This window comes from Pan troglodytes, chromosome 14 (assembly GCF_028858775.2).
Source record: "Pan troglodytes isolate AG18354 chromosome 14, NHGRI_mPanTro3-v2.0_pri, whole genome shotgun sequence".
Classification (NCBI taxonomy): Eukaryota; Metazoa; Chordata; class Mammalia; order Primates; family Hominidae; genus Pan; species Pan troglodytes.
The window spans coordinates 52,702,164-52,727,369 of record NC_072412.2 but is presented as its reverse complement, the minus strand read 5'-3'; the positions used below and the strand labels follow the sequence as shown (position 1 = coordinate 52,727,369).

The 25,206-nt window shown below is 38.3% G+C and overlaps 1 long non-coding RNA gene across 1 annotated transcript in view; it reads right to left on the bottom strand.

Annotated features, from left to right (window-relative positions):
* Positions 1–755: 755 nt before the first annotated feature.
* Positions 756–25,206, bottom strand: part of LOC104001829 (uncharacterized) — a 287,875-nt gene continuing 263,424 nt past the window's right edge. The window contains exon 5 of the long non-coding RNA XR_010150695.1: positions 756–3,093. This is a non-coding gene — a long non-coding RNA (uncharacterized LOC104001829). The remainder of the gene's footprint in view (positions 3,094–25,206) is intronic.

Below are 25,206 nucleotides of genomic sequence, written 5' to 3'. Positions count from 1 at the left end.
GTTATGTTGCAGTGGCTTTAATTGCACTGTGGTACCATAGCTACTCCTAGAGTGATAACTAGCCAATATCGCTGTTCTCCTCTTAAACCAGTCATAATACCTCGCACAGAGCCAGGTATTTAGAAGGGAAAACAAAACTAGAGTTCTCTGAACATGAAAGAAACTGATTCTGGGTATGGGAAAGACCACCAGAAATGTGCCACAGGTTACAAGATAGTAAAGAGAGCACTAGATTTAGGCCAGAGTGCCTGGGCATTGTCCTCGCCTCTTTGTAAATCCACTGCTTGGGCATGTCATTCATTCTTTTGTACAACGGGGACTATAATACACTCACAAGGCTGTATTATTATGTTGTGAGGGTTAAACAAGACAACACATGTGAAAATGCTTTGTAACTTGCATGTGAAAGAGCACAGGTGTGACTCCAGTTGAATGACAGCAAGGCATTCGCTCTCAGCTTATGTCATCTGTAAGACAAGTGAAGGTTCATTCAAGGGGAAAGGCACTCTGTAGTACCATTAATATTATCACAGCTTTTAGAAGCACTGGCAGACAAAGCATTGTAATTGGTAATATACACTAACTAGCAAATTGGGTGGCCTGGAGCTTTTAAAAACCTACTGAGCCTACCTTGAAGCTATAACATTGAAAATTGTTTACAGTGTATCTGACACAGTGGAAGCCACTTTAAATATTCTGGGAAAGACAGGAAAGTCTGGAGTGAACCCCAGCAGGAAAATAACTTGTCAAAATCTCAGCAGGAGCAATTTTCAATTTATTCGAACTCTGAGAATTATATGCTTCAGTTACTCCTGGAACAAATCTCCATGCATGAATAAACAGATAAATGCAAGGGAGACAAACCGGATGTTTTTGTAACCTGTTCTCTCAAAGGAATCTGCTAACAGCAGTGCGAAGGTGACTGTTACCTGTTTCCCAATAAATCAACCCAGCAACTTGGCAGTGACAGGAGGGAAAACATTCAACAGCCAGAAGACTGCTGTAACCATCTGATCGGACTCAGAGTTTGAAAAAGTGTCTGTTGTTGTGACCAGGCTTTATTCATTTCTTTGTTGCAGTATCATGGCCTCCTGGAAACTGCTTTGTGAATTATTTACATGTGGGATTGAGAATTGGAAGTTTTCGGGTCAAGACGGTTGGGTAATGACAGAGGGTCTTCAAGCTGCCAGGACCTCCCTTTCTAGAGTGTAGAGGAAGGAGCATAATTGGGTACCATGTAGATCCCAGTAACCTTGTCCCTGCCCCGGGCAATGGGCAGATGCAGGAAAAGACTCAGAGGGCTGGACCAGTCTGTCCCTTCTGCTAATCACCTCTAGGCCTCAAGCTATCCCCCTGGTTCTCCTACCTCTGTACAATCATGTATTTTCACCTAGCTAAATGTCACAACCTATGAGTAACTTAACATTATCACCTTTCTCTTCTGGTCATTGTATCTCTTCTACAATTACTGCTTTCCCTTTCTGAATCCACTTTTATAATAGCCTCCCCTGGAGATGCTGCAATTTTGAGGCCAAGAGGACACTGTTGCTGCTCAATTCGCTATTATTTATACCATATATGTGCTAGAAATGGGATAGGAGGTAGGAAAGATAAGTGAATATATTGAAAGAGGGTGTAGGAGAACAAGAGTGAAGGTAGAGAAAGAAACAGATGTGAAAGCAGGAGATTAGTTCAGGTCAGCTCAGCCAATATTTTAGAGTTCCTTGTAGGTGCAGATGCTCCACAAAGTTTTGGGATTTAAACAATGAATATAAAGTTGGGAAGTACGATGGTCTAATGAGAGTGTCAGGCACATTCATAGACTTTTATTTTAAAGTGTGGTAAGTGAAAAGAGATATATACACTTGGGGTGACATGGGAGAGATGGTGCCTGAGTTAAGTCTCAAAAGAGGAATAAAATGAGCAAAAGTGGGAACAGTGTTTCAGGCAGAGGGACAGATGAAAGGAAAGACAAGAGGGAAGAAATGAGGTAACGCAGGAACAAGATTCATAAAGCAAAAGAATTTTCTGTGCTCAGAATCGCAGAATGACTAAAATCACGCTAAAAATTTATATTTCAAAGTAACACCTAGTTTACGTACATTACCTCATCTAGTTCTTGTGGCAGGCCTATGAAAGATAGGTACTGTTTTTGGTTTTGTTTTGGGTGTTTGTTTGTTTTTTGAGACGCAGTTTCACTCTTGTTGCCTAGGCTGGAGAGCAGTAGAGCGATCTCGGCTCACTTCAACTTCTGCCTCCTGGGTTCAAGTGATTCTCCTGCCCCAGCCTCCTGAGTAGCTGGGATTACAGGCATCTGTCACCATGCCCAGCTAATTTTTGTATTTTTAGTAGAGATTGGATTTCACCACGTTGGCCAGGCTGGTCTCGAACTCCTGACCTCAAGTGATCCGCCCACATCAGCTTCCCAAAGTTCTGAGATTACAGACGTGAACCACCATGACTGGCTAGGTGCTATTATCCACATTTTACACTGGATAAAACTGGGGTACAGAGAAATTATTTCAACAAGGAAGGACCAGGTCCAGCAGAGTCTTCTGGTTTTATCTTCAGGGCCCTCTACTGTGCATAACATCTGCTTTTTAACAGAATTTTAGACCAGTCAAGAGAAGAGGAATCTTTAGGTACCATATAATCCAGTGACTTCAAAATTTTGAGCATGACCAGAAGAAAAATTACTTTTTCATTTCAATCCAGTATCCCTAAAACATATATGTAAAAGTAGCACTGAAAAGTAGCACTAAACAATACTTAGAATATATAATGCTCTCTGGTATTTTTTGCTCTATTCTGTTTCAATTCATTTAAATAAAAAATGCCAGCCACTATCACTAAATTAATTTTAGCCCCAGTAGACACTTGAGAAATTGGTTGTATTCTCAGCTAGAGATGCTGAAACTGCATAACTAAGGAAGGAAGGGTGCTGCTCTACATCATCCTACATAGTGATAAGGTCCATTCAGCACTAATTTTTCTCCTGCATATTCCAAGTATTTTACCCATCCTACCTTAGCTCATCCAGTGCCAACAACCACATGAAGGAAGCTCATTCTTTCCATCTCACGAGTGCAGGAGCTAAGGTACAGAAAGATTAAGCAGCAGGTTCATCCATGTTGCACAGCCAGTTGGAGGAACTACTGATCCCCAGGCCGAGAAAAACCTTGTTCAGGTACCTATTAATTTTGATGTGTAGCTCTCTTATGTGTGCGTTGAAATTATTAGACTCTTCTCAGTTTTGTTCCCCCAGAACCTTTATAGCTTCAAAGCCACACTTGGGGATCTGGCTGAGACAATGCATTTAAATACCTCAAGAACTCTGTATTGATTTAAAGAAATCCAAAGATTTCAGGATTGCTACATTTTGGAAATTATATCAGAATAACTCTACATTTGCTAGTATTGCTTTGATCCCATCAATTCTTTTCTGTTTCTGCAGAGCCAGAACAGCCTCTTAATATGCAGAAAATTGCAACTGCTTTACTAGTGGAAAAGGCCATAGGCTTCTATTAACTTACAAAGAACAGACAATTTTTGTGAATAGTAAAATCTACCAAGTTGACAGATGATTACCAGGGAATTTTAATGCATATCATAGGGTACATTTTTCATGTTAAAATCCTGCTATTTCATTATCTCTAAATATTTGACCTTCTTGAGAGTAATTTTCCAATAATTTAATTGCTATGTTCACACCCTCAAAAGAAAGTACAAATGTTTACCAGGGTCTGCTCATTTAGAATCAAGCTAGCCCTGAGTGGCAATGTCAGAGTTCAGAATAACATTTTTTAAAGAGAACTGGACTTTAAAAGGGGAAATATAACTTTAAGCAGTTAAAGTAGAACTGAGAGGATTCAGGAATGCAATTCAATATATGGTTTAATGAAGTCTCACTGACAGAGAATCAATCTTTAGAAAAAAAAGCCTTGGCTTTCCTCCAAAGCTAGAAAAATGTATGAGACAACATTAAGAGATTCCAGAAAACAGAGAAAGGTTTTGAAAATATGGCATGAATTAAGCACAATCCTGCTTGCTCTTTTAACTTTTCCCTTTTTCCTGGGGGTCACTTAAACAATCTATGCAATGATTGGTTGTTCTTATTTGCTGTTACTTTTCAAGCTTAATAAACTGCCATAAAACTCAAGTCCTTAAGTGCTGTCACTTGAATAAGTAGTAAGGTTTTTCCACCCCACAATCCAAGAAATGACTTCACCATCCTTAAGACAGAAGTCAGGAATCCTTGTTGAAAATATTTTGCAAAAGGATCAGAAGAGGTATTTTTTCACCTGGGTTCTGATCCTGGCTCACTACTAAAAAACCAAGTGCCTTGGATACATCACTTCCCCTCTTAGGGCCCATTTCCTGAACTAGGAAGTCAGAGGACCAGGCAGATAATCTGAGCCTCCTTCCAGCTGTGACTTGAGGTCTCCTTTTCTCTTGCTCCTTTAACTCCTTTGACCCCTTCTTCCCAAAGCACTGGCTTACTCAGGTCCCTGAATATGAAATTAATATTTTCTTCCTCATATCTAAGTGCTTCTTGCCCTTTCTGAGGGGAAATTCTACCTCTCTAATACTAAAGATTCCAGCAGCTGAATCAGCCTTCTTGGGTTTCTCTGAGAAAAGCAGGTTTGAATAAAATGCTCTCAACTGTTAGTCAATCAAAGGCTTCAAGACAGACTCTTGGATTTCCAAGGACATATTTTCTGGGATCTTCAAGTTCCCTGGTACACAAAATGCAACTCCACTCCTCAGGTCTCAACCCAGTTTTACTTCCAAACCTTTTTTATTTTGTTTAATGCGTACCCTGGCTTTCACTTTTTTCTGTCAGTTGTACTTATTTTTCCATCTGAGTTCTCCTCAGGAGTGTATCTTATTTATCACAATTGACGGACAGCTCTCCTAGGCCAGAATCATGCCCCCCACATCACATGCCTCTATGGTGCCCAGCATAGCAAACCTCACTGAGGGAGGCACCAAACGTTACTGGCTGAGCTTTCTGTCAAAGGCAATTTGTATATGGACAACAATTTTATAATAAATACACACATACATACATAAAAACAAAACTTGTAACTTGTCAAAATTTAAAAGAAAACTGGAATAGATGAAGGAAAGTTGAGGTGGCAGGTAGAATTAATGATGTTCCCAAATATTGTTATTTCTTTATACATAATATAACTCAGAATTATATTCAAAAGGCAAAGCCATTTGTAACAGCATGAATGAACCTGGAGAACATTATGTTAAGTGAAATAAGTCAGCTACAGAAAAGTAAATGCCACAATTTCTCATATGTGGAATCTAAAGGAGTCGAACTCACAGAAGCAGAGAGTAGAATAGATGTTGCCATGGGTAGGTAAGAGCATTGGAAGATGTTGGTCAAAAGATAGAAAGTTTCAGTTGGACAGGAGAAATAAGTTCAAGAGCTCTATTGTACAACATGGTGACTATAGTTAATAACAGTGAATTGTACACTTGAAAATTGCTAAGAGAGTAGATTTTAAGTTTTCTCACCACACACAAACAAAATGGTAAGTATATGAGGTTATGCATATAGTAAATAGCCTGATGTAACCATTCCACAATGTATGCATATTTCAAAACATTATGTCATATGTGATAAATATATTCAATCTTTGTCAATTAAAAATAAAAAGTAAAAATAAAAGGATTAAGAATTTGAAAAGAGCAAAAGACAAAGTAAATTCTAATAATTTGATAGAGATTTATGATCCAGTAATGGACACACACATATACACACACACATTCACAGCTACATATATCTGTGTGTATAGTATATATACATTTTATATATTATATATATACACACACAAGTATATGTACAAGATAGATATACAAGTATATGTACAAGGTATGTATACATATGATATATATATATACACACATACATACCTTGTACATATAATTTTCTATGTGTGCATATGTGTATACACATATACAAGTATATGTACAAGATATGTATGTATACATGTTATATATACATACACACATACATACCTTGTACATACACTTTTATATGTGTACACATATGCACACTTGTGCTATTTACGTAGAAAAAGAACAATTTCACTCGATTTTCTCCTGTGAAATTTTCAAAAATCCTCTAAGAGGGAAAATCTCAGTTTACAGACATGATATCATTATGGCAGGCTGATTTATTGCACTATTAAATTGTGCTTTTCCTTCCTATAAATTTCCTTCTCCATTCACTTCACTTTCTTGCCTCAGGAATCATGGCTCCCTAAAGGGGAACAGAGCGAATGTGCCTTTGAAAAACAACAAGGATGAGAGGGGAGATTCTTTCAACCTGGGAAAGAGAGAGACCTCTGTGAGGTTCTGAGAAGGAAGGGTTTTCTATTATTTGGAAACTTCCCCTGTAGGGAAGTGACAAAACCCAAAAAGCCATAATACTGTGTTCCACTTCCTGGGGCCAGCCTTGCCAGAGATTCTTGAAGTCCACAGATGGTACAGAAACCACAGCATCTGGAGACAGGAGGTGTCCGTGTAGCCCAGGACAGAGGATGTCCCAAGGTAGACTGATGCCTCTGCCCCGAGGGGGTCCTCTAGTGCTTTGGACAGATACAACCTAGGCACCCTAGGCCTTCCATCCCAGGGGGCAAGGAACCCAATAATGAAAGTTTTGAACTTTCTACCAGTAAGAGGAATAGGGAGACTTTACAGAAAATAAACAAATGCAGTGCTTCTTGCTCACCTGGGTTTTCAGGCTCCAATTCTTTTCTACTGCTTTCCATATGCAATATGTGCCACATAAAAGTGTTAGTATTTTCTTCAATATCCAGTTTGTAGACAATAAATTGTATTAGGTTAGTTTTTGAGAGAGGAGATGGGATATAGGGTAAGAAGATATTCTACATCTGGTGAGTATTCTGTATAACCAGAAGGATTTCTAGATGAAAACTCAAGTAAGTCTCATCTTTTTATTTACATAAGACATTGCAACGCTGCCAACAAAGCAGCTATCTCAAATTCAAATTAGAAAATCATCCTGGGAGTCCCTGTCACCAGGTATTATATTCCCAGTATTAAGCAACTCACAGCAGGACTGCCTTTGGAGAATGGTCACCTTGCACATGTCAGCCAAAACAAAAACAAAACCCGAACCCTGCTTGTCAGTGATGTATGGCCAAAAGGCTGGAGGTATTCCCATGATGCCCCAAGAGTCTGGTTCCCTTGGTTTTTATTTTGGCCACACTGCCTTCTAATAGGGTCCTGGTGACCTGAAACACTGTTGCCCATCACCTTTCCTTGACCTCTACAGAGTCCTCATACACTTATCTTTGCTCTAGACTTCTTTCTTGCCCCAACACAAGTTTTCAGCTGAGCTAAATAAATAGAGAAAACAAAGGCTCTGAGGTCAAAAGGACCTATATTTGAATCTTGTGTGTGTCCTTTATTTACTATAATTTGGTCTAAGTCACTTAACATCTCTAAACCACTCATCTGTAAAATAGAAATAATAATTCCTGCCTACTTGCCATAAATAATTGTGCTGAGGAGCAAATGAGGTAATGCATGAAAAAGTTTTATAATTGCCAACATGTGCTAAAAATGTAAACCATTCTTACAACTTGACTTACAAACTAAGCGTACTTCTCTCCATCATTTGTCCCTGAGGAAAAGATCGAATAAATAATTTTATACTTAATGTATTGTGCTACAGGGGCACTTGTGCTTTAATAGAGAAACATGCCTGATACAAAATAAAGCATCTTTAAGTATTTCAGGATGCTGGTTGGGTATTTTTGGATGGTGGTTTTCCTTTTTCCCTGTGCCTCTGTTATCAGCACATACACATAACACATGTGGCCAGTATTTCTCTTACCTCCACAAACAACCTCACTCCTAATTTCTGATCATTGCTTGTGTAGCAATAATAATGGCAGAAAGAAGGCTGGCTTCATAGCATTTATGCAGAACAGGACAGCCCTTGCCGATTCCTGTGGGTCAAGTCATAAAGTTTTGATGACTGCCAATTTGAACACATAAAATACTGGAAATTAGTTTTAACACTTCCTCAAGACGGGGTGCCTGATCCCCTTCCTAGAATTTAAACTGGAAGTTGGCTCCAGCTATCTGTTAAATGGCCACAGAAGTTCCCCTGTTGATTCCTGAGGGCCAGTGATAATATCAAGGCTATTTCTCTTCCCTGAGGGGAAGCTGGGAGACTGCAATTTCCTACTGAGGAAAGGAATAGATGTGCAGTGTCAGCCCAGGGAAAGTGTGCAAAGAAAGGAGAGGCAGTGCTTAGCATATATGGAGGTAAAAAAGGCCCCCAAAGTTTTATGGATCTTCATGATAATAAGTCTGCCAGGAATTCAAGCTTTATGTGTTTTAAGGACCTCTTATTATCTTAGCATAGACTTGAGTCCCAATATTTTGTATAAACTCTCTCTCTCCCTCTCTCTCACACACACGCATACACGCATGCAGACACACACACACACACGTGCAAACAAACATATTATTTGGAGTGGTTGTTGTGTTCCTATTTTGAAGTCCTGGAAGATGGTGTTTAGCCACCTGCATACTAATTCGCCTGTCTTCTTATATTCCAATTTTCAGTAATCTTTGGCTAAATGTAAATTTTATTAGGACATCGAATCTGAGCTGCAGCCAGCAGCAGCTGCCTGAGATACCCACTAGGCAGGAGCAGAGGTGCAGGGCTTGCCAAATGAGAGGGTCAGCAGTAGTGACCCATCCACAGGTCCATTGGCCTACGTGGTAATCCTGCTGTCCAGAAATGGAAATGATGGAGCTGGAGTAGACAACTGACCATCAGAATCAGGGGCTGGGCAGGGGCTGGGAGACACATGAAGTCTGGCCAGAAGGAGGACAGCAGTACAGATAGGCGGTGTGGGAGACTCAGTCTATGAATGTGATGCACCCAACAGGGTACCTTTGGGCAGGCTTAACCAGATATGACACTTTGCTTGTGCTACTACTCTCAATTTGCTTTCAACATTTATCCCAATTAGTAAATACCCACAGGCAGATTTGTTCATTATTTAATGTAATATCTTTTGAAATATAGGCTTGGCTAATCTATATGTCCTAATTTCTAAGAATATAAACCCAGCATTGGTCAAAGATCCAATTAAGATTATTCCAATCAACAGAAAACAAGTATCAGAGTCTTCACATGAGTTTCTAACATTAGAGAGAGGTGTAAGAAGTATGTTGCTTTCCCTTGTGAATTGAGGCTAGTAAATGACTGCACTTAAAGGAGGAAAAAGGAAAAAATAAATTCAATCCATATCTCGTTTGTATACTAAAATCAACACCAAATGAACCACAGACTCCAGATCTAAAATTATAAAACTTTTAGAAGAAAACATAAGATAATTTTTTTTTTACCTTGGCTTAGGCAAAGATTTCTTAGATACAACACCAAAAGCACACTATTTAAATTAAAAAATTGAAAACCTGGACTTCATAAAAATTAAAAACCTCTGTTCTTTTCAAGACTCTGTTCAGAGAATGAAAAGATAAACTACATACTGGGAGAAAATATTTGTAACCACACATTTGTAAAAGGACTTGTATTCAGAAAATAAAGAGAACTTTCAAAACTCAGTAATAACAGACAACACAAATGCAAAATGGACAAATGATTTGCAAAGACAATTCACTCAAGAATATATTAATGTATCAGTGACAAAAAAAGCAGAGGTTCCATGTCTTTAACCATTAGGGAAATTCAAGTGAAAACCACAATAAGATAATATTATGTACTTCCCAGAATGAGCAAAAAAAGCCAGACCCATCACCCCCCCCAAAAAATGCACAGTAAATAATTCTATTTATACAAATTCTAGAAAATGCAAGATAATCCAGAGTGGCAGAAAGTAGATTGCTTGACGCCTTTGGATGGGGGTGAGTAGGAGAGTTGGGCATGAGGCATTTTGTGGGATATGTTCGTTTTCTTGATTATGGTGATGATTTGCTAGCCTCAATGCATCTGCCAAAACATTTGAAATTGTACATACTTACATACAATAAACATGTGGAGTTTATTGTATGTTTATTATACTCAAAGCTGTTTAAAAAGACAAAATACCGAAAAAAGAGTGGCAGTTTTTTCATTGTCAGTTTTATAAAACACGTAAAAACTGGGATTCTCAAGACAAATAGGCTTAAGATATAATACAAAACACATGTAAGTCTGTAGGGCTGGCAATGTCTGGAATTTTGTAACTCAGTTTCCCATCTTGTAGATCATGAAATGCCGAATAAGGACTTCTAAATAGACAAATTTCCTTGATATTGACTCTCTAATCATCCGTGTTGTTATTATTATGGAAGCTGGGTGAGTGGGAAGATAGATCTGAGACTCTACTATACTATGGTTGAAAGCTGCTCAGTGTGTGTGTGTGTGTGTGTGTGTGTGTGTGTGTGTGTGTGTGTGTATGACAGAGAGAGAGAGAGGCAGAGACAGAGAGAGAAAGCAAGTTTTCTTCTCTGATTCCTACAGGAAAGGAGCCAGAAACTTTGCCCATATGATGTCAGGAGGTAATGTCAGGAGGATGATGAAATTGGTCAAATGTGCTGTGGTTCTGCAGGCCTGACCTGTGTACACTAGTCAGATTTAAATGGGCCACAGCTCCCAGAAGAGAGGTCCTTCTGGTATGTACTGCCACCATCTGATGGCCTCTCAAAGCACAGAGCCTGGGAAGCTGGCAGGAGTCTTACTGCCTTCTGCTACTATCCTTGATTGACCACGTGGAATAGACATAGCGTCTACCAAAGGATCCTATTTTCCTTTGATGGAAATTGTGCTATTATTCCTTCCATTGACTTCAAAATTATGTTTGATATTACTGCATGGATAGACAAACTCTGCAGCTATGAAGATAAACAAGATTTTCCTGAGTAGAGTGTTTGGGGGTTTTAAAAGACCAAAATCACCAAATATTCTCTCACATTTTTCTATAACTTCAACTGTGGGACAAAGATCATATAGGCAGTGTGTTTATTTATGCTCACTGGATTATTTCTATAAACTTGTGAACCATTTTGTTGTGGTTGCAGCTCCATTGTACCATTCAGGGAAATGAAATATAACTCTATTTACCCAAATTGCCTACTCATCCAATTTTTAACAACTCTTTCTTGCTGGCTTCCTCTAAATCCTTCTACCCAGAAGCGCCTTAGAAGAATTTTGCTTCCATACATTTATTTTTTTTGAAAATTCTATTAAAGAAAATATTTAAATACAGATAACATTAAATGAAACCATCAATTCTTCCCTTTATTTCTAGCTATGATTGTCAACATTCACTCATGTTTTGAAAATCAGGTGTAAAATTGGCCTATGAAGAAGGCCTGCCTTCCATTAAAATGCCTCTTTTATCAATCCTGAAGCCATATACCAAGAGCTGACTAAACACATCATAAAGGCTGTTAATTGCTGTAGGAAAGTTGCTCTGTCATTTGTAAAGCTTTCTTTTATTAGCCCCAGATTTCTCTTTAGTGAAACTCAGGTCACTCTCTTACAGCAGCCTTGTGACAAATAAAACCAAAAAGAGCATCAGTCAGCCACACAGATGGCACAAAGTGTACATCATTGCGTATGCAGTACTGCTTCAGCTGCTGACACTGAGGACACATGACTTTTGGCTTTGAAAAGCTGTAATCTAGAAGGAAAGCAAGGAAAAAGTAAATAAGTGTACACAGGATATAGATGGTGGCACTAAAGTCAAGGGCATCAGTTTCATGACCAGATTCCTTCAGTTCATATTACAAATCTACCACTTCCAAGCTAAGTGACCTTGGGTAAGTTACTTCAAGCCTCTGTGCCTCTGTTTCCCTCAATATAAAATAAGAATATTATTATCTAATTTAAAGGATAGTTGCGATGATCAGATCAATGAAGGCATATAAATGCTTAGAACAATGTCTAGCAAGTTGTCCTTGGTAAATGTAAGCTATTATTACACTTCTTATCAAGACAGAACAACCAATACAGTGTTGAGTAAGGCCTGATTTGTTTTTTTTGTATGTGGCGGGGAGGGGGTTCTAAAATGTATTTGATCTAAGGTCTCACACCTTCCATGATCAGGCTCTTAGCTATCTTTGCAGCCTATCTTCAGCCACATTTTGCTGATACGTTGCATTCTATTTCCATTCAATTACTTGTTATGCTCTAACCCACCATTTTTTCTCCAAGGAAGGTGTTTCATATAGAAACTCAAAAGGAAGAAAACATGGACAGTGCCATGCAATGACACAGAGAGGTGTGTGAGCTCATGAAATAGAGAGGCTATCAGGTTGTTGCACTCATGGCCCAACAGGGTGGCCTTCAGTCCTTAGGGAATTCACTGCAGGCACTTCTCATTTAGAAGCCTGATTTTGTTATCCCACTGCAAGTGGATACCTCGCTGGTGGTCAAATTTACAAACTTAATGTAGTGGGCTAAATAGTGGCCCCAAATATATGGAGTTTTATCCTTGGAACCTATAAATGTTACCTCATTCGGGGAAAAACAGTGTATTTACAGATTTGCTTTTATCTTATGATGGGGAGATTGTCCTGAATTATCTGGGTGGGCCCTTAACATCATCACAAGAGTCCCTGTAAGTTAAAGGATGAGGTAGGTATATTTCACACAGAAACATACACATACATATACACACACACACACACACACACACACACACACACACAGAAAAGGCAGTGTGATCATGCAGGCGAAGTCTGGAGTGACGCAACCACAAGCCAAGGAATGCTTTCAGTCACCAGAAGCTGGAAGAGTCAAGAAATAGATCTTCCCGTATTGCCTCTGGAGAAAACATGCTCCTGCCAACATCTTGGTTTCAGCTCAGCTCATTTGGACCATGGCCTCCAGAACTGTGAGAAAGTTTTTCTTGTATTAAGCCACCAAGTGTGTAGTAATTTGTTACCGTGGCTACGGGAAACTAGGTACGTTTGCACTTACCAAAGTCACAAAACTGATGTACAAAAGCAGAATGTTGATTCTTAACAAGGATGATGATTTTTAAAAGAAGGTTGACTTTTAACTGTCTTAGGGACCTGAACACCCAAATCCCATACCAGAGGACATTCACTCCAGCGAGGCACATACCTGTGGAAATCCCAACACTCATCAGAAGTTTTCCCAGTGAGCATGCAATCAGATGAATGGCAAGTCAAAGGCTGAGATAGCCTATGAGTGCTGCCCCAACGTGAACGTGCACTTGCAAACGGATGTGAGATGTGTGAAGTTCTTTAGTGGGACCCTCCTATCTCCCATGAGCACTGACAAGCACTCACCCTACTCCCTCTTTCCTCTGTCTTTGTGACTCAAAAATCCCCCACTGGATAAGCACACAATATTTCTTTAGATAAATTAAGAAATTTAATCAGGTTAGAAATAAAGACTGTCCTCAGGCCTGGAAGCCATCTGTTTGAGTTAAAAGATGGTTTTTGCATTTGAAGTTTAAATCTCCAAAAAGATGGTTTTTGCATTTGAGTTAAAAGATGGTTTTTATATTTGAAGCCAGCTCATGTTCTTTTTTTCCAACTTCTTGAGACCCACTCACAACATTGCCTCCTTCAGCTCTCTCTGTGGACATCTTCTCCAGCTGTGCCTTCTTCCCAACCTTATCCTCATTTATGGTTTCAACTCTACACTGAAATATCTATTTCCCAGCACAGAGCTCTCTCCTGACTTACCGATGTCATGCAGGGATGCAGAGAAGTATGTGTGCTCACAAGGGAGACCACGTACCAGGTCATCCCCACGTGGCCCCACAGGGTGGGCTTCAGTTCTTACTAAATCCCCCACAGTCAATTACCTGTGCTCAGCTCCACTGTGGATGTCCCATTAGTGCTTCAGACCCAAATTGAATTAATGCTCTCCATTTGTCCCTACTCTCAGAAATAAGATGTGAGAGAAGAACAATTTGTTATTCTTCCTGTATTTCTTAATTCATGGCAAGGCAGCAGTCCAATAGCCAACCATACCCTTTACATCTCCACCCAATGTTTCATATATATATATATAGATATATATATATCTATATATATGATTTATTATGGTATATGATTGGATCAAACATATGTATATGTTTGACATTGGGTGGAAATGTATATATATCACAATATGTACATATGTACATATGTTTGACCCAATCACATACCATACTATATACATATATACATATATACTATATATGTATATATGTATACAATATGTACATATGTATATATGTATACATGTATACATGTATATATGTACATCTGTACATATGTTTGACCCAATCACATACCATACTATATACATATATATATTCTCTTTCATATATATGAAATAGAATATATTTCTATTTATATATATATTATAATTATATATATTATATATCTATATAGAGCATATATAGAGTATATATACTTTTTTATATATATATATATTCTTCTTCCTCACACACTCATGGATGCATCCATTGCTGGGATCCTCATCAACTCTTGCTTAGATCTCTTTGCCTACAGATGCAACCACCTCTCAAATATTTTCTGCACTGCCTCCTTCTAAATCATGAATCTTTATTACATCATCCTCCAGTTTAAAATCCATCAATAATCCCCATTGCATTCAGGATAAAATCAAAATCCTTACCATTTAAAAAAAAAAAAGAAAAAAAGGAGCCGTTGACGTTCTTTCTCTTGCTGAACTGTCTTCATCTTTCATTACTGCTCCTCAGACCCAGTCTAATACTCGCCTGTGCACACTTACCTCACATTTCATTCCTGAAGTGTGGCTCTTGCTCTCATTTCTGAGCTTCCGCACATGCGGCTCTCTCTTCTTAGAGCCCTCCCACCTTAGGCTTGCCCACATCACCTAGTAAATTGTTTATCCTTTAAAGGAGCTTGCTTTTGTATTATCAAGAAAACATTCTGTAATTCAACAACTATTTATTGAGTGAGTTCTCATGGCCACAGTTCCTGCACAATAATCTATCAAAGTTTTTATTTCAGTGCATTTCATAGTGTGCTTCCACAACTAGAAACAAATCTTGAGATCAGGAACTGTTATGACTCACTTTTTATAGTTTTCTACCCAATAGAATGATTAGGTGAAACATACATCGTGAAGGAATGAGTGAGTGGATGGATGAATGAATGAATGAGTGAAAAAGGTGTGAGTACTTGAGAATACTTAATGTGCTAATTTAATATCTTTAGTTCCAAAAAGCTACATGCCCTTTAATAAAAAATATACTTTATTAAAAACCTAAAAGAGCTCACTTTTAAGGCTAGAAATTCTGCATCAGGAAGAGGCCTATAAAAGAGAAATTTTGGAGGGCAGGGGACAGAAATATTTTCCCAGAGCACAACATGTGAGGCAACTGCACACTCCAGCAATGGTTCTGAGCATCACCGTGATACCTATGTATGTATGCATGTCACTAACATAAAAACCTCCAGCTTCATCCCAAGACTGACTGATCAACTTGCTCATTTACGTTACTGCTCCCCAATGCATCTTGGACACTCTGAACCAGGATACTTCCCCAGATGTTCTGGGCATTTCCACCTAATTACATGAATTTCCTCTGCTTAAAATGCCCTCCCCCATCCTTGTCTGCTCAGCCAGGTTCTTCAGTGTAGTGGAGAAACTTGAGTTTTGGGAATTGGGATTTGGGTGACCTGGCTTCAAACTCCTGCTAATTACTCACTTACTGTGTCACCCCAGCCAAATTACATCTCTGAACTGCAGTTTCCTTATCTGTGACACCCAGCTAATCTCATGTAGTTTATGGGATATCCATACGGAGTCAATGAGATGACAGGGATTTACCATAGAAGTGAGGAACTCAAGCTCTGCCTTTGAAGGGAGGTTCTTAAGGAAGAATTCAAGTATTTCTGTCCAAGAAAGGTAAAATCAACAGAACACAGAGGAAAAAAAAAATGGCATTTGAAAGAAAAGTTGATGTTACACAGATGAAAGGTGTGTCTCTCTCTGCCCTTCACTGTAAGAGTTTAGGATTTCCTTTCACAGGAAAGATTTTAGAATGTCTCAGTGATCCAGGTGGCAATTGAGGCTATGCCTCAGGCAAGAAAGTCACTTCCTGCTTCTGAAAATAATAGAAATGAGTTTTAGTTCTACAACTGTGATCCTGAGATGGCGAGCTGAGAAAACACTCCCCTCTACCCCTTGAGAATTGTGGATGAAACAAAAGAATTTTTTGTTTCAGATAGAAACAAAATCATGGTGTGATTTCAGGGCTTTGGGAAAATTTTTGTTACAGATAGAAATACGAATTTCTTAGGTCACAGGATTCCAGTCTGTATTATTTCTTTTGCTTCTTTCTAGCTGTTTGTTCTAGGAAACTTCCAAGCAGTTGCTAAATCTACAATCAGATAACTATGCTAAGTGTATCTGTGCACTTTACTTCAAACTTTTTTTAGGTGTGCTGGGGGCGAGCAAAAATGGGGGGGAGTCTGGGTACCCAAAATTCATGAAATCAATAGCATGAGGAGACTTGTTCCAAATGCTGTGACAAGGGTGTTCACATCTGACAAAGGCCTTATACTGTGCCTAGTATCCAAGAGGTATTAAAACAATGATTGCTGTGTTCATCTTAATCATGAGATAATCTTCCTCCTATCATTTTTAAGCCAATGAACCAAATGGAATTTCAACCCATATTGTTATACGACCATTAACTATGCAAGACGCTCTCCCTCAGCCTTTGCTTCCCACCTCCTTGCCTGCCTCTCCTGCCTTCTAGAACATTTTCTACCATCTCTTCTTGTTTCTCACACCTCCCTCCCCTTGCAGCTTCCCCGCACACCCACACCCTGCAGCCTCCGCCCCAGCTGGCTGCTTGCCATGGAAAAGGCTCAGCAGACCACCAGCTACCTCCCAATTGCTGCCTCCGCCATCACCCACAAGAAAACAGCTCTCAAAATACCCAATGAAAGTGCTGCTGGCTCTTGGAGTTTGCCTCAAATGTTACTGCTTCTAAAAGTTCAAAATAAACACTTTTAAAAGCCCCTTAATTCTGAAAATATCAGGCCTGAGATCACTCCTTTTCATTTGCATTCTAATGGACTCTAAAATGCTTCATGAAAATAACTTGGAGACTAATGGTCATGGATATTGATTTTTTTCAGGAGGGAGGGAGCATTAAATACGAATTTCAGCATAATTAATTGTAGCTGAACAGAGATGTAAGCCAGTTTGCAACACTAAATATACAGAAAGCTGAAGAGGTAGTGCACTAGGAAAAGTCATCCGTCATGGCAAAGAAAGAGCATTGTAGTCATACTTCTCATGACTGGTTCCTCTCACTGGGCTCCTTCAACCCATTTCAGTAAACACTAATCATGAATAATGCATGTTATGGAAAGTAGCAGATAGGTCTTGAGAAAAGAAGTGTTTTTGTGAAACTTCTAATTAAAACTTACCTTGCAGCATTATTGCATCTTTATGTGTATCTAACTCCTTAATGCTATTTTATCCATCTAGGCTCCTAAATACCTGTGGTTAAATTCATCTGCATTAGATCTCTGCATTCTACTTCCTTACATTCTGATGGATTTTATCTCTGTTAGCATCTTTCAGCACCATTAAAGAGACATGAATACATTTTGTGCTGCTCCTTGATTGTACTTTCACTTGACTGTCATTAGAAAACTCATACTTCACATGTCCAGAACCAAAACTCTGACCTCCTTCCACTAAAACCAAACAAGACCCACCAACTACAGTCTTTCTCATTTCAGTGAATGGGAAAGTACTCATTGCATTTCAAGTATTTCAATCCAAACACCTTACAGTCATCCCTGACACCTCCCTTTCTCTCATCCTCCACATCTAATCTATCAGAAAATCTTCTCTGATGTTTGTTCTATGAGACTTCTAGGCAGTAGCTAAGTCTGTCACCTCTACCTTCACAATAATCTCCACTTCTCACTAATCAAGTGCTACTGCTCTGGTTAGGACCACCATCACCTCTGGCCTGTATATATGACCTCAGTATTGCACCTTTGCTCCTTGACAGTGTATCCCTACACAGCATCCACAACTATCCTTTTAAAATGGAAATCAGATCATGTCCTGCCTTCGCTCAAAACTCTGCAACACCTCCCATCTCACCCAGGGTAAAAGCCAAAGTCCTTACAGTTTCCTATGGAGTAGTTTGCTAGGGCCACAGTAACAAAGAACCACACAAACTGGGTGGCTTAAATAACAGAAATGTATTGTCTTGCAGTTCTAGAGGCCAAAAGACCAAGATCAACATGTCAGCAGGATTGCTGCTTTCTAAGGGTTGTGAGGGGGAATCTGTTCCATGGCCTCTCCTAGCTTCTGGTGGTTTATTGGCCATCACTGACATCTCTTAACTTGTGGAAACATCACTCCAGTCTTTGACTTAATCCTCATATGACATTCTCCCCACATGTGTGTCTGGGTCCAAATTTCCCCTTTTTATAAGGACACTAGTCATATTGCATTAAGGACCCACTTACTCCAATATGACCTCATGTTATTACATCTGCAATGGCCCTATTTCCAAAGAAGGTCACATTCTGAGGTACTAGAGTTTAGGACTTCAACCTATGAATTTGGAGAGAACATGGATTCAATATTCTAAGAGGCCCACAGAAACTGACTTCGAGCTCCCTCTTTCTCTGACTCCTGCCCTGCTGCTGGCTCATTCCACTCCAGCCATGCTGGCCTCCTTGCTGCCCGTGCACATGCCAGGACCATTGCAGTCACTATCCTCTGAGCCTGCAAACTGCCTCTCTCAGGAGCACTAATTTTATCACCTTCTTCAAGACTTTGCTCCAAATGTCACCTGCTGGAGGAACTCTACACGAACCATTCCATTTTAAAGTGAAACTGATAATTCCCCCCAACACACTCCCAGCCCTCTTTACCTTGCTCTATTTTCCTTTGCATAGCACTTGCCACCTTCGAGTATATGTGACTTACAATGTATTATGTTTATTATTGATAGTTGTCTTCCCCCATTAGAATGTAAGCTCCATATTTCTTTTTTGTTTTATTCACTGATAAATTCTAAGTCCCTCAAACTGTACCTGGAATAGGGCAAGATGTCAAAAAACATTTGTTGAAGGAATGAATAAAATGTAATTCACAAGTTCTTCTGATTCATAAGGAAAATCACAAATTGATCAGAGCTCTTTCCCTAAAAAATCCTGAAGAAACAGCTTTAAGAGAGAAGAATTCGGAAGGAATCCCTAAGGAGGCATATAATTCTTCATTCGAAATGTATGAACTTGGTAGAACCAAGAAAACAGTCCTTTCATCAAATACTAGCAACCATGTCTGTAAAAATAAACGTGATCACTTTAGGCAAGGTACATCAATCAAGCAATTTAGACTGAAATTTACTTTACTATTTTGAATTAAGTATTTTGGCTCTGTATACAACCAGAAATTCCCACTTAATTACAATTCCTCATTTTATTTAGGGTCACATAGATTTGAGAAATCCTGAGGGTGAGGTGCTTTCATTAAAATGTGTGAACAGACTCCCAGACTCCTACTACAATAGGTCTAAATGCAAAAAAAAGAATTGCACTTAAAGATTTGACGGTCTTTGCCATAGGAAGCCAGGTGCTGGTAATAACATTTTATTTTAAGCAAAATGTTCTTCGGAGAAAAAAATAAAGAAGCATAATTGGGGAAATGAAAAAGTAAATGTCTTTTGCTTTTAATGTGTTTCATGTAGGGAGACTCAGACTGGACTCAAATTCAGAGGTCTTACAGTTTATTTGCTTGTCAGAGTGAATGTTTTCCTAGAAACTCTGGTGGAGCCGCACTGAGTCATCTACACTCTTTCCTGCTCTCTTGTGACAAGCAGCATCTATTTCTGAGATGATTGCGCAGGCTTCAGAGACAGCCTTTCCTGAAACCTGGCTGCTTTTATGTCCCTGAGTTCCAGGAGATATCTTCAGATCCTTATAATAAATCTTTTCCTTTGCATAAGCTAACTCTGTTACTTCCAACCAAATATACTTATGTTTGACATCTGTTTTCCACCATCCAGACTGCGTGACCTGGGTTTCCTTGATATAATTTTCCAGTATATGATATAAATCCTTTTCTCCACAATATTCTTATTTTATTGACAGTGGATATTTACAAAGCACCCATAGGTAAGGCTTCTACTGCCAAAGAAAAAGAGTTTTAAACTAGAAAGTTGGCCAAAAAAATCCGTAGTATGTATGCAGTTTCTGTGAAAAAAATTCTCACAAATATAAGCCTTTAAAATTTTAAATAAAATATTCTGTCATTTAAGATTACGTAAATGCTTATTCATACTGCCTCAATAGAGACATTTATATTGTACCCAGTTTTCAAATATAAATATAAGTAATATATTCAGGTCACTGAATTTTTGTGCTACATTGATTTTTTTTGGTTCATTCATATGACATCTGTGAAAATTACTGCTATCATTCTCTTTATGTATTAGTGCATAGCTCCAACCCTGTAATTTTAAAACACATTATTCAAATCCTAGCTTTATTGATCACTTAAAATAAGCTATTTTTTTCTTTCTGAAATCAATCACCCTCCCCCACCACCCCCTCTCTTATTGACCAAGAATACTCAGAAGGTTTTGTAGAATAAGGAAAAGAAGGCTCGAAAGGTAAATATTTACAATGACACCTTCATCTCTACAAAGTAATATCAACAAACAGTTTTCAAAGTCTGTAAAAAATATGTGTGGTTATTATATTTCCTCCTCAGAAGCAGCACAGCTAGTATAAGTATATTCCACACGAAGTCTATTATGCTCTGCCCCCCATTGCTACCTCCCCCGACAGACCCCTGCTCTGTTACACCACCCTGCAATCTCCAAAGAGCCTCCCACCTGCCTCCCATCAGCAGTGGATATGGCCAATTAAGAAAGTATTTTTATGTGGTGAGGAGTAATAGAGAAAGATGGCATAGAGGGGTGGAGGTGAGGGCAGTAGAGCAAAGAAGCACATCTATACTATGACCACCTTTCTATTCCAAGGCCTCTTGTGCATACCTTTGATTATACAACACATTTATTAATCACAAGCTATATATAAGGCACCAACTGTAGCTATAAAGGAGAGAAAAAATGAGAAACACAGGCATTATACAACTAATTCTAAGTGTGATATATGTCGTGGAGAAGTGCAGGTGCTCCACATTAACAGAACCACAGTCTCAAGGCCACACACACCGACACTGACTCAGTGACTCCTCCGCCCATGTAGCCCCTTTAGGTAGGGGAGATGACTGATTACACAGATGATGAAAGTGGGATTCCCAGGATTTAGGGGTTTGCCTAAAGTTTTGTAATGCAAGGTTTTTAATTCACAGAGTTGGATCGAGATGTGACCAACCATTCCAATTTGCCTGGGACTGAGAAGTTTCTCGGGATACAAGATTTCCAGTTGGGCAAAGTAGGAAGGTCATTCACTCAAATCCATTTTCAATTCCTTTTCCAAATTGGCCAGTATTTATAGTTTCTTTTTAAAGTTGTTTACTGTTTACTTTATATTACAGAGCTTTCTGGGCATTGTCAATGTACTCAATGAGCAATTCACAAAAGAGAAAATAAAATTCTCCAGTGATTAATGAAAAACATGTAACCAAATCTGGTTGTACCCAACATACTATATGTCACTCTAGCAGATCTTACAAAGGTCTTACTGTTTTTTTTTAATATCAATGTCTTTTATTTACATATGTAGTATACAAATTCCATTGTAAACACAATTAGTCTCCTGAATAAAACAACATATTGATGGCAGTGCTTCAACTGCAGCCCAAATTTCTATATAAAGTTTTGCACCTTGGTTACAGCATTCAGGTTTCCCTACTTTGTACTAGATTTTCCTCGTATTTTCAATCATTTTCGGTTTTCAGAAAGTTTTCCTATCTTTATTTTCAAAGAGAGTCATTTCATCTAATCATCTATGTGATCTTTTTTCTAATGTCTTCTAAATGTTTCATTAGCAATTTCCTGCAGTTTCTCAGAGTCCTTCTTGAGAGGCAGTATAAGCTGATTAAAAACTCAGACCCTGATTCAGTGCATGGATTCAAGTCCTATTCTACTTTCTTTTTAGGTGACCTTGGAAAAGTTGTTATAATTCTCTGTACCTGAGATTCCTCATCTGTAAAATGCAAATAATCATAGTACTACTTTATAAAGTTGTTCTAAGAATTCAGTGATTTTTATAAATCAGAGGACATAAAGCAATTCCTGACACATAGTATGTACCTAAATATGTTAGTTAATGTTATTTTTCATATATGGTTCAGTAATTTTTATACTTCTAAGATTTTAAGATCAGAAATCTAAGATTTTTATTAACAGAATTGTATACAATTCCTAGAATACATATACCATGTTATTTTAAAATAGATGACACTGATTTAACGTTACATTTTAAAGAAAATATTAGATTCATTTCACAGTATGTGATGTGATAATAGGGTATGGGGTGCTCACTAGTAGGCACAGGATATTTAGATCAAGAACTCAAGGGAGAAGTTTGAGAATATGGGTGATAGTTGACATTAGTCATGGAAATGGATGAGCATGGTCCTCTAGCTCTACTTTGCAGAGCTAGAAGAGAAGCGATCTCAGAGAGAATCCCAGGAAGAAATGGAGGAAACAGATATTAAGGAAGATGAGAAAGAAAAACTGTAGAAAAGTGTGTCTATTCAGGGGTGAATGTTGAATTCTGCACATAGTCTTATGAGTTAAGCATTCAGGCACCCACTTTGAAGATACCAACAGTTTGATTCATCACTAGTCATCTTGGTAAAAAAAAAAAAGTGAGGTCTAGTGATGAAGGCAGAAGCAAGGCTATTACAGCAGACATATGAGTGAATGGGAAGGGAGGAAGTAAAAACAGCAATAGCAGCAACTCTGAAGAGAGACTGTGATAAAGAGGATTAGTACTGAAGAAATGTGGCAAATCCTCCTTCTTACAATGGTGGTAGAAACAAGGTAGGATACCTTTGGCAGATGCCTAAACTGGGAAAAGTACAGAGTTGAGACCTTGTGGGAAGCCACGTCGAGGAAAATGAGAGGACAGAGAGATGGCCATTAAGACCCAGAATAAAAACAGAGATTGAAACTGCGTGTATAGAACTGGGGATCTAAGATCAAAGCAGTCTAAAGTTAAAAGCAGTGAAGAAGTATAGGATAATTCAGAAATTGCCTAGAGCAGAATTTAATTTTTGCGGGAGGTTCTTTGTGACAGCTGCCATGCACATACGTGGCTGACTTAGAAAGGATGGCATGGATTAGCAGGGCTGAGAGAATAAATATGAAGACTTGGCAATTTTAGATTCATAGAATGTTGAAGTTGAAAGAAGTTATGGAGGCTATGGAGTTAAAGTTCTCCAATTTATCAATTTACAAGTGCATGTTGTTATACAATAATTGCTTGTTAACTATAGTGTACCATGCATGATGCTACATGCTGGACATTTGTACAGAACAGCTTTATAGTAATTTTACCTATAGAGTCTGTAGTATAGATGCTACTTTCCTGGTTTTTGATGAGCCCAATAATTTTGTTCAGAAATTATTCCATTTTTGGTTTATTTTAATTCAATGTCTTCCTTTTCCTAACAGCTTTGAGACCATCGACCTTTGACATTGTTCTCTGCTTATTCTTTTTCTATCCTTCCAATGTTGCAGATTCACTAATTGGAAATCAACAGACAAAAATTCTCTCCTAGTTACCCTGTATCTGCTCAGAGTGAATCCCATTTTCCCTCTAAATCCATGCTGCCTTAGCACTCACCACTGACAACCAAGAATAAGCCCTTAAGTGAAATGGATTGAATGACTGAATTCAGGAAATGAATAAGGATGCAAATATTATTAGTCAATAAAGTAATCCAAGAGGAAGGTTAAAAATGACATCATTTTGTACAATGATATCTCCCATTGGTTCTCCTTCCATGAATTTTTTTTTTCACATCAGCAAATAAGCTTTTGGCCTTCAAAATTAACATTTAATAGGAAGGAAGGAACACACAACACTCACCACTCCAATGAGCATTTATCAGGCAATTGGAATTAGTAAAGTGTGACCACATAAAAATGGGCATTTTTCAATTAATAATACAAAAACAAACAATATCTGAATCCAAGAAAAGGGTTGGCCTGTCCTCTCCTATCTGGTCCTACATAATAGGGAAGACACATCAAAAGCACCATGTTCTGTCCTGGGAGCTACCATTAAACGGGACATTAACAAACAGAAGCTTGTCTGAAGGATAGAAAAGCTTCTATACCCTGACAAAGAGCTGAAAGCAGCCTGTGACAAAGAGTTGGAAACCTGGAGACAATTTAGTTTAAAGAAAAGAGGACAGATTTAAGGAGTTAAGGCTAAAGGAACAGCTCATTAGCCTTCTTCAAATATTCCAAGGACTGTGATAAGAATGCAGTTTTCCAAGTTGTGATGGAAAAATAACAAAAACAAAAAAACTGTGACAAGACATTTTAGTTCTTGCATGTTTTGTGGCTTTTTGTTATCTGTAATACCTGCTGCCTTCTAAGAAGGGTAGATTCTGGTACCTGGAGGCTTCTTTGTTTGCTGAACACCGGGTGGCTCTGGGGATAAAAAGAAATGACTAAACTCACTGAATAAGAATGGGAGAGAGTTGTAATGACTCGGAGACAGGACTGAGCCCAAAGAGAACAGGATCCATGGAGATGTGTAGCCCATTCCTATCTGGGGCAAACATTTGAAGAAAGAAAAGACCCAGTACATGGCAGCCGAAGGGAAACTTTAAGAACTACAAAAATATAATAATTTTTTTTCAAAATAAATTATATGGTTAAAAAATAGTACAAAAATGTTTACAATAAAATACAGTTTTCTACCACACTACTCCTTATCCTATAATGAACCTCCATTTCAGGGGCAATAACTTTTCAATATTTCTGGTTTTGTTTTCTTCTTTTGTTTTCATGCACAATACTTACATTTTAAATATTATACTTTTATATTATCTGTTAATTTATAAGCTTTAAAAATTGCCTATTACTCTTTTGACTGTACTTAATAGGTTTAAAATTCTTCATTTTCCTGTACCAGTATTAACGAAGGAATTAATGAAATCAACTATAACCTAATAGTAGTAGTAATAGAAATTTTAATATTCTTTTA